Here is a 16022-nt window from a genome sequence, read left to right as displayed (position 1 = left end):
AAAGTAGAAAAATATAGTATTGATTAAAACTTTGGGGGATACTTATGAACAATTCTAACTGCTGTGTCAGTTAATGATGAGTCATATAGTGGTAGAATTTAGGGAATAATAAATTAACACATTAATCACATACAGTAATTCATCACCTAATGTTGATGACAGACTCTTGGAACCTGCAACTTTAAGTGGAACAATATATAAAAAACTCAGGTCCTTAAATAACTTCCTTCTATCCAATGTCAGCAGGGACTTTTTTTCTGTTCACACCAACACAATAACTAAATAATGTTGGGTAAAACATTCTCGAACCAGCATGCTATAAATCCAAAATATATACAAGTAATATATGTAAATTATTTCACAATAAAACTGGAAAAACAGAACTTAAAGATGACAGAAAACAGATTAAGAAAATGATCATTTTTATGAAATTAAGCATCTTAAACATTTTGAACCTCAGTATTTCAAAGCACCTATTATTAGATATCAACACAGTTATAATTTTTAAAACATAGTTCTTATAAAGTACTTCCATTGTGGCCATAATAATACTTTTCTGGAAGCAATAAAAAAATTAAATTCTTACCCACAGGTGGGAAACCTTGGTAGGCTGGGGTATCAAGGTATCATTATCACAACAAGAAGGTGAATTCCATAATCATCTATCTGGAAAAATATGATCAATTAAAACATAAGACATTGTCATAAGTTCATAATTGTATACATAAAGCAAAGCACACAGTTGTGTTAAGAAAAGTATACTTTTAAAAATCATATTCACTTTGCCATCTTAAATTAGAGAGCAGTGAATCTTTAAATATTATGTAAGATATTATTTTCCATGAGTAACCTTGTAATTAGTAGTCAAAAAAGTTCACAGATAATGTTTAAGTCATCCTAATAAATGATTTTAGATGGTGGTTTCCAAATAATTATTTGATCTCAAATTGTTATAAGCCTAAAGAATTTTAGAAGTCACACCCTTGCCCTAAACTATACTACTTCCTAAGTAGTACTCTTAGGAAGGTAAGTTAAATAATGTGGCCTTAAAAAATCCAAAGCCAGATCTTTGCAATAATTCCCACAATCATTATATTTTTTTAAATTCTCTCTTTTTAAAAAAAAAAAAAGGTCATGGTGTGATTAATTTCTATTAGATTTAATGAACACATATGTATCTTCATTTGTATGGCAGATACAAAATGTAGGTAAGTCTCAGTATTCCCTAAGATGCCATATGTTTAAAAGAATGCCTAAAAATGAAAGCTAAGATGATAAATAAACATACCTGCACTACAAAAAATTGAATACCATTCAGCCTTCAAAAAGAAGGAATGTTGCTATTTGACAATATAGAGTTGGAGGCTATTACGCTAAGTAAAATAAGCCAGAAACAGAAGGACAATTATTGTATGACAATTTAGATTTACATAAGAATCTAAAATAGTCAAAATCAGGAATAGAGAGTAGAAAGGTGCTTGCCAGGATCTGGGGGAAGGAAGAGAGTTGCATACATAGTATGCAACTATTTACTATCTACTAGGATATACAATTTCAGTTATTAAAGATGATTATTCTAGAAATTTGCTGTGCAACATTGTGCCTATATCTAACACTGTATTAAGGACTTGAAAAAATGTCAGGTTGTATCTCACATTAAATGTTTTCACTACAATAAAAAAAAAGGAAATGAATGGGATTAAAAATATAAAAGAATGAATGACCAAAATAAAATCTGATTTTAAAAAATTAAATTAAATCACTAGTTTCACCTCACTTCTTCCACTCTCTCTCCTAGGATCAGGGGTGAAAGTAGGGCAGACCATCAGAGAACTGAATATGAGTTTCTTTTCCTGTTCTTTGTGAAAGCAATTTTCTATTCTCTTTGAACAACTTTCTCACTCTAATGTAAGTTTTTGACCTTTTATCTAATAATCAAGGGACACAGGTAGCTACATAGAATGCTGGAATTTCAGAGACTTTGAGCACTCAAGTTGTCTTGAAAGATCTAGCAAAAATAAATGAGACTAAGTTGATGAGGATACATGATCCACAGTTACACAAGGTATTTTCAACTTTTTTTCCTGTAGCCAAGGTAGATGATCAGAAAGTTACAAGGCGATCTCTTACAAAGTTAGTATCTCTATAGAAAATTTATCTCTGAAAAATGGTTTAATGCTATATCTTCATTTTTTAAAACCAAATGTTAATAACAGAAGTAACCATCCAAATGAGAAGCTTTTTATGATATTTACAAAGTCATTATTAAGAATATCGACTACTGTATTTATTGACTGGTATCTTTAGTACAAGGTCACACACATAGACACATGGAGTAATAAATACAGTGTTCCCGAAAGAAATACTAGTCATGCTCTCTTAGCTTTCCCTCAAGTCTCAAACAAGGTAACAGTGATCTAAGCACACTGTCTACCATGTAGCAGACCCTTCCCTAGGCCTTAACAATTGAAGGATGAAAAAACAGGACATGGTGGGCCTCCCTGATGGCACAAGGGATTAAGACGCAGCACTTATGAAGCTATCCACAGTCACTGCAGCGCGAGTTCAATCCCCAGCCAGGGAGCTACCCACATGAAACAGCAGACCTCTCCTATCTCATCCGCCGCTCCCCTCAGCAGTGTATTTCAGTTGATCTGCCTATTCTGTTCCCCACTCTGTCTCTGGTGAATCCTCTCATGCCCTCATACCTCTGGCCTCTACCCCAGTTCTTGTATGCTTAAATAAATCTTTTTAAAAAATAAAGAAAAAATAGGACATGGCACTTTGGCCCATGCTCAGAGGCTATTTCTCTCTATTGTTCTTCTCAAAAAACAAATGAATATTTCTTTGAGGTATTCAGAAATACAAATGGAAGAAATCTTTCCTGGTGCTCCACCTAGTATTACTAAACATACACACATACACACACACATAGTGAATGGATAACAACAACCTTCACTTATAAATAGCCTGGCAATGTACACTTATGGTTAGGGTCTTTGCCAGTACACGCAAAGGTTCTCAAGGGGGTAGGTGAAAATGCTGAAATGGGAGTCTCACAGGTATTTATTCACAAACATGTTTTTTTAAGAGATTCCCTTAAAAGAGACAAAAAGAAGTTTCATCACTATATGGAGAGGGTGAAGGAGGAGGAAGCTGGGTAAGGAAGAGGAGAAAAGGAGCAGAAGCATCAAAGGAAGGAAGGAAGGAGGGAGGCATGGAAGGAGGATGGGATGGAGAGAGGAAGTTATAAATAAACTGAAAAAAATTAGAATTTAGGAACTCTAAATCAGTCATAGAATAATGTACATAACCATTCTAGTTACAATGTTAGCATAAAAACTTTTCAAAATAAATTTAACTCCAAAAAATAAATCTCCCTAATTGAAATAATAAAGGCACTATTAGAAAATAGATGTGTCCGAATAACAGGACTCTGGGAAACTTTTCCTCTTAAAATAAAAATGTTAATATATCCTATTTGTTATTCAATTCAGGGTCATATAGACTAGAAAGTTAGCATTACAGAGTATATTAATTTAGGGTTAAATTTGGCTATGAGTAACAGAAAACACATCCACGGTAGCTTATGTGTTTCTTATATATTTATGTGTATCTTATGAAAACGATGGAAATCTAGGGCTAGATTAGCTGTTACAAAATAAATAGGAATGCCAGGTTCCTGTCCTATGTTTCTATCTTGTGGCCTTGATGGGTGATCCAGCTCCAGTCACCATGTTCATATCCCACTCAGTAAAAAGGAGAAAAAGCAGAGAGCAAAGGGAATTTCTCCCAATAAGGACAATTTCTGCAAATTGAGCAGATTTTATTTCCCATTGGCCAGCTGTTAGTCAAATGAGCCCCACAAGCTTTATTTTTTTTTTTTTAAAGATTCTTTTTTTTTTTTTTTTAAGATTTATTTATTTATTTATACAAGCACTGGGTACAGTCAGAAGCGCGGGAGGGTGAGAGAATTCACCAGAGCCAGAGCGGGGAACAGAATAGGCAGAAGGACCGAAGTACACTGCTGAGGGGAGCAGCGGGCGGCAGGAGAGGTCTGCGCGCCATGTGGGACCCTCCTCCGGTGGCCGGGGAGCAGCTGGGGATCGAACCGGCGCTGCAGAGACTGCGGGCAGCTTCGCTAACCCAGCGCTCAACCGCTGCGCCACGGGGGAAGCCCGAGCCCCACAAGCTTTAAAGGAGGCCAGCCTTGTCTTCTGGTGGCCCTGTGCCCAGATGACATTGAGAGTAGACAGGGGAGAACACTTAAGGAAAAGCTCTCGGGTTTTGTTGCAACAAGAATTGTTTATATCTTTAGAAAACATTCTAGGAGCATCAAAGAAAGAATTATTTACAAGGAAATGTAGCTTTAAATAATATGAAAATTAAAAAAAAAAATCCAAAATGACACATTGGTAATAACATTGCCCCCGTGTAAGACATTCTAGGGTCTTGGTAACTTAGGGATAGGTGGGAAAAGAAAAAGCACCTGGAACCTAGCAGTGCTTGGCCCAGAGCTTATTGGGTATGGTGTATGTGCAATTATCCCCACTGGCCTGAGAAAGAGGGCCACTGGCATCTGCAGCAGGGTCTACAGGATATGGTAAGGCCATGTCTAATTCAGGTGATCACTGATATGAGGAGGTCCAGTTTAACCACTGGGACAGCAGTAACTATCAGAAAGCAGTAATGGCGAAGTTTTGTAGTCAAAATGGTAGTAAGAATCCATTCAAGGAGCTAGGCTTTATAGACAGCATCCTGGTTCACTGGAAGATGAAAGGATTTATGTAAAGGATAAATTGAAAATTTAATCCAGGGGTACTGGAAACACCAGAGAAAGTGCTGGTAAACTGCACATAATTAGCCATTAGTACCAGGAAAAGTAATTACTTACAGTGAATTACTTACTACAATCATTCTTTCTGATTTCTTCCTTCCTTCATTATGATATGGACTAATTCTCAAGATTATCACTTAAGAAGTCTCAATGTTACTTTCACTAACTTCATGAAATCTTGTATCTTTTGTAAAATCACCACATGACCAGGCAGCAATTTTACCTTACATTTATGTTATATTGTCAGATAGCAAGAATAGATGGACCGAAACTCGCTAAAGCTTTATGCTATCTAAGGTTTTATGGCAGGAAAGGGTTAAATTTTCAAGTGCTTGCCTTATTAGAAAATATTTTTGTGAAGTAACATCAATCAATATTATGGTGGCAGCAAGTAGGATAATAAATAATTGGGTAACTTAGATATGAGGAAAATATCTTATTACATAAGGACTAAGGCAGAGCCCAGAGCCTATATCCGGCCCACCCAGGAGATAGAAGCATCCATATCTGGTCGGCTCTGAAAGCAACTCTGTCATTGTCACAACAAATCACCACAAACTCAGCAGCTTAAAATGATATTCATTTCTTGTTTCACAGTCAGAAGTCTAGTCGCAAAGTGCCTAACCTAGATCCTCTGCTTAGGGTCTCATGAACCCAAAGTAATGGGCTCTGCCAGCCTGGGTTTGCTTCCGGGGGCTCTGAGGGAAAATAAGCTTCCAGATGCATTCAAGTTCTTAGCCAAATTCAAATCCAAGCAATTTAGAACTGAGGTGCATGTTTCTGTGCTGACTTGTCAGCTGGAGGGTGTTCTCAGCTGCTAAAGATGCCCCATATTCAGCTTGTGGCACCCTCCATCTTCCAAAGCAGCATCAGTGAGGGGAATCTTTATCATGCTTTGAATATCTCTGCCTTTCTCTCCTGCTTTTAATGCACATGAATTTTATTACTTTTTAAAAGATTTGTTTTATTTATTTATGCATATAAGAGCTGGGGAGAGGGCCAGAGGTATGGGGGGGTAAGAGGATCCACCAGAGACAGAGTGGGGAGCAGAACAGGCAGATTGACTGCAATACACTGCTGAGGGGAGCAGTAGGCAAGACAGGAGAGGTCTGCTGTGCCACGTGGGTTAGCACCCTGGCAGGGATAGAACTCAGGCCGCAGTGGCTGGAGATAACTTGATAGTGCTGAGACTTAACCCCTTGTGTCACCAGGGAGGCCCCAATACACCTGAATTTTAAAAGGATTCTAAAGAATACTGGACCCACCTAGATAGTCCAGGATAATCTCCCTACTTTAAGGTCAGATGAGTCATACCTTAATTACATCTGTGAAGTTCCTCTTACCATGTAACATAATATAAGCACAGGAATAATATCATCAGATGGAACTCATGGAAAACAAAATTCTGCTTACTACATAGACCTAAGGTTTGGGATGAAAACTTCAGAAATATATCAGTTTCACTTTGGATATGGATCCTGAGTAGGTCTAAATTCCAAAACCCAGTGAATGGTGGCTTTGAGAGGTCAGAGTTCTTAAAGATTGGAATGCTAGCTAAGAAGAACAGGAGAAGGCCAGAGGGCTATCAATAGATCCAATGTAGAAGATAAATAAAAGTAAAAACAAAAATCCACATCAGATAGATGTACACAGAATCACTATTGACTGAATTAGATTCTAGCAAAGAAAATTGTTTCTTCTCCCATTATAATGTGATAGTCACATAATAAAAGAATTAATAATTAATACAAATTATTATTAATAAAAATAAAAAGAATTCATAATTGTTTATAGCATGAATAAGTTCTCATCTGCTTTTTGCTTATTTCTTTTATTTTTTTCCACCGTTATTCAGTGGTTTTACACAGTCTTTACAATCACCATTTTAGTAATGCATATTATGTAGATTTTCCAAAATTCACTTAATGTTTCACTAAAATTAAATAATAAGGTTATTTCTATTTTCCACACATGCAAATAATGCTAAAATGAATATTTTCTTGCAAAAACAGTTTTGCATATTTTATATTACTTCCTCAACACAGGTGTGCACAGAAGAACTAATGGATAAAAGGATCTAAATACTTTCTCCTAAATATTCAGACTGGTTTCTCTCTGTCATTACAATACAGAGTATGTTTTATTATTTGTTTGTCCTTGATTTAAGCGGTAAAATCTGTGCATTATGATTTGTATTTATTTAAACATTAGTGAAATTGCATACTGTCACATTTATCTATTTAATAGATATCTGAAATGCCTGACCAGGTCCTGTGCCTTTCCACTGTTGAGATCTGTATGTCTTCCAATTCCTAGTGAAGAAACCCCACATGGGGGCTAATTGACCAGCCTCCCCCCATTATTCTCTGTATCATTGTACCTCTCACTGTGTAACACTATCCTGACCATTTAACAAATTTTTTATTTGTGTCCCCCTTTTGCAACTATAATTTTAATACCATGAGAAGACCTTATCCCCTCTGTATTTCATACAGAAAATAATGCATGGAATAATTTAAATATTAATAACATAACTACTATTTTTTATTATGAATAAATGAGTAAATTTTATTCATTTAATAACTTATTGGAAAAACTGTACTCTTAATCTTAATTACCAGAAATATTTCCATGATGTTATTTCATTTTATGTTGTGCACATCTGTCTAGAATATTCCTAAATTTTTGCTTTGTTACCCTTAATTCTTTCTTAAAATAACCACTGAACAGAAGAGTTCTGGGGGATCTCATGGAAAGACAAGATGTTTGTATCTCATGAACAGAATCAGTGCTGTGCTCTTATTTAAAAAAATAAAAAATAAAAAGGCCTGCAGAGCTTTCTAGTCTCTTGTGTGAGAACAGAGCAAAAAAGTGCTTTCTATGAACCATTAATTATCCTCACCAGATATTTAATTTGCCAGAGCCTTGATCTTGGATTTCTCAGTCTCTCGAACTGTGAGAAATAAATGCCTATTGTTTTTAAATCAATCTGTGATCTCTTGTTATAATGTCCTGAATGAATTACGACAGAAGAGGGAGAATATTTTCAATTGCTCAGATAGACTAGCACACAGCCTAAATAACAGTAATTGTTCAAACAGAGCTAGCACACAGCCTAAATTTAAGAAAATTCATACATTAAAGTTCTCCAAGGACTAAAGTTATTTTGTGAAATCTGTATGTCTTCACCATTTAGCTATTTGAAATGTGTGTATGTTTTCTTAAAGATCTCTGCTTCATTGGTTCTAAAATATTGCATGTTTCAAAAAAAACAAAAATAAAATAAAATAAAATATTGCATGTTTATTTGTATAAAACAAGTGCAGCATTTCATGGCTATGAATCAATGTTAGATTTCTATGTGGTAGAAAAACATTAAAGGTAATCAATTTACAATGGGTTATTTATTGTGCTTAAAAAATGCTTGGGAACCAGTTAGTATGTCTCTAATGTACCCTGATATTTTTCAGAGTTATGAAATGAGACCATGTGACATGCAAAATACACATTTCCATGTCAGTGTGACGAATGAAAAATTATAGGATGCTAATGATTTCCCTCCTTCTTCCTCAATTCTTTTTCTCTCTCTCTGTCTTTCTTGTTTAATTGTGTTCCTTTCCCTGTGTCAGTATATCTGCATGCCCACATACAGAGCTACACACATGCCAATATCCAGATATTCCTAGACATTGAAAGAACACTTGTAAAAACCTTAATAAAATAAAATCCAATACTATGTAAATTGGGACTGCTAGAGTTTGTAGTTCAAGCTGTTGTTTTGTTTTTATCTGTTGAGATTACCTATTCTAACTCTAAAGGATATGGATTCGACTTTATTCAGAAGTTTCTCTTGTGTGTGATAGCGAACGTGGGATCGATTTAGGGAAGAATCTTCCCAGGTACTCCAAAATTAAATAATTAAAGCAAATTATAATAAAATAATTAAAGCAAATTATAAAACCAAAATATCTGATCATTTACATATATTTTCCTTGCTATTCCTAGAATAATTTTATTTTAGTGAGTTCCTAATTAAATGGTCTAGTTACCTTTTCTATATGAAGACTCTCACGCTGTAGTAATTAATTTTGTTGGCTCAGAGATGAATAAACCAATTTGGACCAATAGAATGCATTAAGAGGGTTCCATAGGACCCTTGGAAAAGGGTAGCTGCTCTATCTCCTGTTGAACGTTAACAAGAAAGCATCTAGATTCACTGGCCACTGGTAACAACCTTGGAACTATAAGAAGACCAACCGTCCTTCCCCATATGAACTTGACCCTGAGGGTGGCAAAGTAGAAAAATAAGATTAACCTGGGTACATAAAATAAGTGAGCTCTAATTACATCATGTAATTAGACTTCCCATAAGACTTCCCAAATTCTAGACTTTTTAAAAGTCTGTATTTTTAACCCTTTAACGTTGTAATTTTATATACTTTCAACCTCAAATATTATATTCAATAAATGGTACACCAAACATAGAGCCTATAATTTTATAGGCTAAGTAGAGATTCAGTGTTGTCTTCCCTAAATCACTTAGCCACTGTGTAAACAATGATATCCATAAAGACCCTGAGGTAAAGCAAATCCTGAAACAGCCAAAACAAAATTTTTGTGTAGAGTGCAATTTTACTGGACTTTAATTTTTAAACCATAGGTTCAACAACTTGGCTTTTTAGTAAGGATATATCTGGTATTGAGTGATGTTGATATTCTAAAAGATATTTAGTTCTGGTGGTGCCAGTGGATTAGAGACCCATGTGGGCAAATAAGTCACCTTCATGCATGAAAACCAGACAGCTCACTGACTCAATTGCTCTTAGCTAAAAGGGTAAGCAACAGAGAAAGATCTTTTATCACGTGTATGTATGTGTCTCATTTTAATGCCAATCAAGCAAAAAGTACAACATTGCACAGATGGAGAGAGATGGTGGGAAACAGGAAGAAAAACTGTCTCTGATGTTCAGATATTGTTTTCTTTCTCTTACTTAGGGAAGTATCATGTTGGGAAGGAAATATTCGACTCAGAAACACAGTGACCCTTTACAAGTAGCTGGAATAGGTACAAAGAAAGAAGATTTAAAAACACTTTTTTGGCACCAAGTGCAAAAAAAGAAGTTTAGCTAAGTTCAAACTCATAACCTAACTTAATCACTCCCTTAAAAATAAGAAGTATGATGAATATGTACCATAAACTAGAACTGATGGAAAGTATTTGAAATGTTTAAACTATTTTTAAAGTTCACTTATTGTAGGAATGTTGCTTGTACCTGAAATCAAATTAGCACTCACTTGTAACTGAGAAAACATTTTCCACACAATTCATTTGTAACGGTATTAGAGGTCGAGGCAAATAATTTGTTTAATATTCTGGTTACTGAGCTATCTAAGAGTCTTTTTCACTAGGGGACTTTATTCAAAAAGAGAATATTCAAATAAAATTCAAAAAAGAATTCAAACTGTTGTTAAAAATATGTCCTTTTATTTTGGATCAGGAGTAGTTCTTTACACATTTGAAACAGCTTCACTCATGTATGTCACCCAGGATAAGCAAGAGAAAGCAGGGAAAGAAATATTGGTCTCCATGTCAACCAAATGGGATAAACAAGGCTGAATGAATTTACTATTTATTTAAACCTAATCCTTAACGTCTTCATGGTTATCTTCAGCTTGCCCCTCATCTCAATTCTTTTTTCAGCTACACGGGTTAGGAACACTGTGTACAACTAATTTTAGACCCTAACAGAAATATCAATTTTTTTCTTTCAGAAAATTAGCATAAAATAAAATAAAAATAATAAATTAACAGACCAAAATTTGAAGGGAGATTACAAAACCTAGAAGGAATATCTGTGTAAATTGTTTAGCTTTTGGCAGATCCAGAAAGAGAGACAGAAGGAAATAAAGAGCTGTTGTTTTGAAATGTTGTTTGAATTCTCTCTAACACAGAAGATTTAGTTAAAATAAATTTACAAAATCAGTGAACAACCAGACACCCCCACATGCAAGTTCAAGTGTCTGATTTCATCTTAATTCATGTATTTATAATCCCTTGTCTGCCTATCATTACAAAGTTCTCTTTATTTGTCTAGATGTTTCCACTCCCCCATTTTCCAAACACATTCTACAATACTCAGATGATGTATCTAAAATGGTTATTATTACTCACCTACTTTAAAAACCTCAGTGACTTTCATTGCCAAAATAATAAATCCAAGCTCTTTAAATGTAATACCATGCTCTTCATTATAACCTTACCTAACTTCTCCAGCTTCATATCCTACCATTTCTTGGTCACACTTAATATTTCATGAATTCCAAATTAACTGCAGGTCTTCATATGTTTGAACATCTTCCATGCCTCTTAAGAAGACTGGCCATGCCTACTCAACACTTGGCTCTAATTCCTCCTGGAAAACTAATTTTGTATGCCTCCAAAGACACTTCAAAATCCATAAATGTGTCACCATTTTTCTGACTTCCTTTTTAACAAATCCTAGGAGATAAGATTTGTCTCTCTCGGACAGCAAATTGCAACAACTAATACTTATGAACATTATAAACTATAGAATTAATCTTATATGTTAAGCACCATGCCACATAACACTTATGTATGTAATGTCTTATATTTCAATGTGGAAAAAATTACATAGCTATTATCTGTTGTTAGAGTTAATTATACGCTGTGTTAAGATACTTCTATTAATATTTATTAGTGTTTATTATGGATTGTACAATTAATCGCAATAAAAAGAAACTTGAGATATAATATTTAATTGTATAATGTGATAAAACTTTCAATTATTTAGATCAGAATAACAAAATATTAAAATCCTGAAAGAATTCAGCAAGCCAAAAGGAAATGCCCAAGATTAGTCAGCTAAATATAGCAATGCAGCTATCATTTTCTGAATCCCAGTCTGATGAGGATTAGGATTCCCACCCTAATCAGGAAAGACCATCACTCACCTGGACTATGGAATACCCCTGAAAGTATAAATCTTTTCCAAATACTATCATAGACCACGAGTAGAGGTCCTTTTTTTTAACATTTCTTTCAGATTTATTTATTTATGCATACAAGAACTGGGGAACAGGCCAGAGGTGTGGGGGGTGAGAGGATTCACCAGAGACTGAGCAGGGAACAGAACAGGCAAGGCAGATCGAAATACATTGCAGAGGGATGCAGTGGGTGAGCCAGGAGAGGTCTTCTGTGTCATGTGGGTAGTTCCCTGGCTGGGGATTGAACTCGCGCTGCAGAGGCTGCGGGCAGCTTCACAGCGCTGAGCTCAACACCCTATGCCACCAGGGACAGATATAGAGTTCCTTTTAAAACCCTTTTTAACTTCTAACATTCTAAAACCCTTTTTAACTTCCTCTTATGAGTAAAGTCTATCTTAAAACTTTGTGTTGACTGAATGCAATAGTATTTATTAGAAGACTTCCAAAGACCAATCTCCCTCATGAACATAGACGTAAAAAATCCTCAGTAAAATTTTAGCAAACTAAATCCAACAATGCTTAAAAAGGATTACACACCATGACCAAGTGGGATTAATTCCAGGGAAACAAGGATAGATCAACATCCAAAAATCAATTAAAATAATTTAACGCATCAACAAAAAGAAAAACAAAAACCATATGATCATAACAATAGATGCTGAGAAAGCATTTGATAAAGTCCAACATCCATTTATGATGAAGACCCTTGAAAAAAGTGGGATAAAAGGGACCTATCTTAACATAATAAAAGCCATATATGACAAACCCACAGTTAACATTACTTTTAGTGTTGAAAAACTGAAAAGCTTTCCACCCATGAGAAAGGTCCATATTAAAAAAGCTGATAACTACTAAAGCTGGTGAGGATGTGGTGAAAAATGAACCTCTTACACTGCTGGGGGGAATGTATATGGTCCAGCCACTATGGAAAGCAGTGTGGAGGTCCCTCAATACACTAAAAATGGATCTATCATACGATCCAGCCATTCCACTCCTTGGAATCTACCTAAAGCACACAAAAATACTCATGCAAAAGGAAACCTGCACTTCTATGTTTATTGCATTGCTATTTACAATAGCCAAGATATGGAAACAACCTAAATGCCCCAAATAGACAAATGCATCAAAAAGTTGTGGTATACAACAAAACAAAAACAGACAATTATAAATCAGAGACATCCTGCAGGGGAGGAGGAGGGAGAGGGATCAGAGGGAAGGAGAGAGGAGCACAGGGGACTGAGGTGATGGTGCACGGGTGCACTGGGAAAGGAAATTCTATGGGGACTGCACCTGAGGGTGGCGGGGAGTGGGGAAGCAAACATTGTTTAAAAATGAACAATGATATAAAAAATAAATTAAAATATTTTTTTAAAGTTGTGGTATATACAGACAATGAAATACTACTCAGTGATCAAAAAACATAAACTCATGCCATTTGCAGCAACATGGACAGAACTGGAAGGGATTATGCTAAGTGAAAGCGAAATAAGTCAGAAGGAAAAAGATAAATATCAGATGGTTTCACTTATATGTGGACTATAGAGAGACCAAACAAAAGGTCAAGAAAAAGATAAACTTGCAAGCTGACCATAGACCTGAGGCATACAAGAGAGGGGGAGAGAGGAGGTCCAACAGGGGAGGGAAGAGCACAGGGGACTGTGGTGATGGTTCATGGGTGATATGGTGGTGGGAGAACTACAGAGACTGGACCACGTCATCCAGGTCTTTTCTTTACCCATTTCTCTCTTCTGTGCAGTCTGTCTTGTTTTCTCATGTCCAGTGAGTTTTTCAGTTTCATCCTAAGCCTAACCCTATACATCTCCAAGAATAGTGTTCTTCTTGCCATTTGCTAGATGATCTTCTGGGGAAGGAAACATGAAACCATCTCTTTTACCATCTTGGTGAAAGAATAAAATTTTCTTATTCTTTTGAATTTTGATATTCAGTCAACCTGACCTGGCAACTAGCTGTAGAAATGTTTAATAAGCAAAGAGAGGCCTACCATCACAATAGACAAATACTTGTACCCTTAGAAAAAATGGAAGTTAAACCTCAAAGGTAACATTGATTAATATTGAAATAATTGAAGGTTAAATAAGAAAATGTGAATATTGTCACATTACTTACAGGTTCTTGCTATGTTTCATATAAAGTCACTATTTCTTCTTTTAACTGAAGAGAAAAGATAAAGTAAAATTCTGTGACTGATTTCCCACTATGAAGATCATTTTGAAAATTGATTTTTAGCAGAACAGCAAATTTATATACTCCTGAGACATCATCTTGGTAAATGAAGACAAGTAGACTCTCTCCTCTCAATGTTACTTCATGTTCACAGGTTCACAGTGGATCTGGAAAGATGACTTTTCAAATTATAGTGTGTCACACTGAAGAAGTAAATTTGGTGCACTTTTGCTGTTGTTTCTCTGATGGAGTCAAAGTGTCAAAAGCATCTTCATTCTTACAATACTGATTTTTAAAATAGTACAAATATGCAAAAAATACCACCTAAAGCTTAATCTTTGGGGTCTCCCTGGTAGTGCAAGGGGTTAAGCACAGCACTGTGAAGCAATCCGCAGCCTCTGCAGCACAAGTTCAATCCCCAGTCGGCCAGGGAGCAACCCACATGGTGCAGCAGACCTCTCCTGTCTCGCCGGCTGCTCCGCTCAGCAGTGTATTTCAGTCGCCTGCCTGTTCTGCTCCCCACTCTGTCTCTGGTGAAACCTCTCAACCCTCCACACTTCTGGTCTGTACCCTGGCTTTTGTATCCATAAATAAATAAATCTTTAAAAAAATAAAATAAAGTTTAATCTTTAAGGTGTACACATGAATAAAAAAATATCTGCAGAAGGAAGCAAAGAACATTTATTCTCTGGAGAATATTCTGTGACTGACAGCAGAATGTTACCAAAACACTAAACATATTTAACTACTTGGTAAGGCTTCCTTTTTTTTTTTTTAAGATTTATTTATTTATTTATACAAGCACTGGGTACAGTCAGAAGCGTGGGAGGGTGAGACAATTCACCAGAGCCAAAGCGGGGAACAGAACAGGCAGACTGACGAAATACACTGCTGAGGGGAGCAGCGGGCGCGTCAGGAGAGGTCTGTCGCTCCATGTGGGACCCTCGCCAGTGGCCAGGGATCGAACCAGTGCTGCAGAAGCTGTGGGCAGCTTCGCAGGCCAGCGCTCAACTGCCGTGCCACCAGGGGAGGCCCAGGTATGGCTTCCTTTAAGAGAGTTCAATGCAAGCAAGTTTGCATAGGTCTGTGTATAAGCAACAAAGCATGGTTTTATCTGGTTTTGTACTCTTGCTTTTAAAAAAGGAAAGACTTGGTCAGTTGTAAAGAATTAGAAGTGTTTCTAAAATAGTATCATCAATATTTTATTTGAATATCTTCAGTTTGGCAACCCCCAGTAAAATATCTACCACATAATAGGTACCCAAGTTTGCAAAATTTTAGTTTTGTGGATTTTTTTTCAATTTAAATATGGTCCTCATGTGCCAGGTTTTTATTTTTTTTTTTTTTAGGGCATTTTTTTCTTTAATGGCAGCTTGTCATTTTTTTTTCAAGATTTATTTTATTTATTCAAGTGCTGGGGTACAGGCCAGATGCGTGGGAGGGTTAGAGGATTCACCAGAGACAGAGCGGGGAACAGAACAGGTAGATTGATGAAACTCACTGCTGAGGGGAGCATTGGGCAAGACAGGAGAGCTCTGCCATGCCAAGTGGTATTCTCGCCAGCTGGCCAGGATCGAACCCGCACTGCAGAGGCTGCGGACAGCTCCACAGTGCAGCGCTCAACCGCCTGCATCACCAGGGAGGCCCATGTGCCAGGTTTTTAAAAGGAATTCTTAATGGCTAAAATATAACAACATAATTCACTTTCAGTTACTGAGGAAAGATAGAGATAAGAATTGAAATCCTCTAGAAACCATTTATAGTGTGGTTTTTCTTTAGAAGATCATAAAAGAAACCAAGATGCTGACATTCTTGAGGAACATACACACTGGGACATCATGTAACAACATGACTAAAATAAAATAAAAAATATTGATAACTATTTCGATTTCCTTGAAATTGGTGTGTTCAGGTTTTTTTATTTCTTCCTGATTCGGTCCTGACAATTTCTAAGAAATTGTCCATCTCTTCTAGGTTACTCAACTCACTAGCATAT

General features: G+C 36.1%; 1 protein-coding gene across 2 annotated transcripts in view; it reads right to left on the bottom strand.

Annotated features, from left to right (window-relative positions):
- Positions 1 to 16022, bottom strand: part of LOC119261001 (uncharacterized) — a 373660-nt gene that overhangs the window by 201193 nt on the left and 156445 nt on the right. For both annotated transcript variants that reach the window (XR_008549291.1, XR_008549292.1), the window contains exon 3: positions 587 to 666. The gene's annotated coding sequence lies outside the window, so the exon portion shown is untranslated. The remainder of the gene's footprint in view (positions 1 to 586; positions 667 to 16022) is intronic.

This window comes from Talpa occidentalis, unplaced genomic scaffold (genome assembly GCF_014898055.3).
Source record: "Talpa occidentalis isolate TD23 unplaced genomic scaffold, MPIMG_talOcc4v2.1 talOcc4.6, whole genome shotgun sequence".
NCBI classification, from domain to species: domain Eukaryota; kingdom Metazoa; phylum Chordata; class Mammalia; order Eulipotyphla; family Talpidae; genus Talpa; species Talpa occidentalis.
The sequence above is the reverse complement of the archived record's forward strand: the minus strand, read 5'-3'. Positions and strand labels throughout refer to the sequence as shown.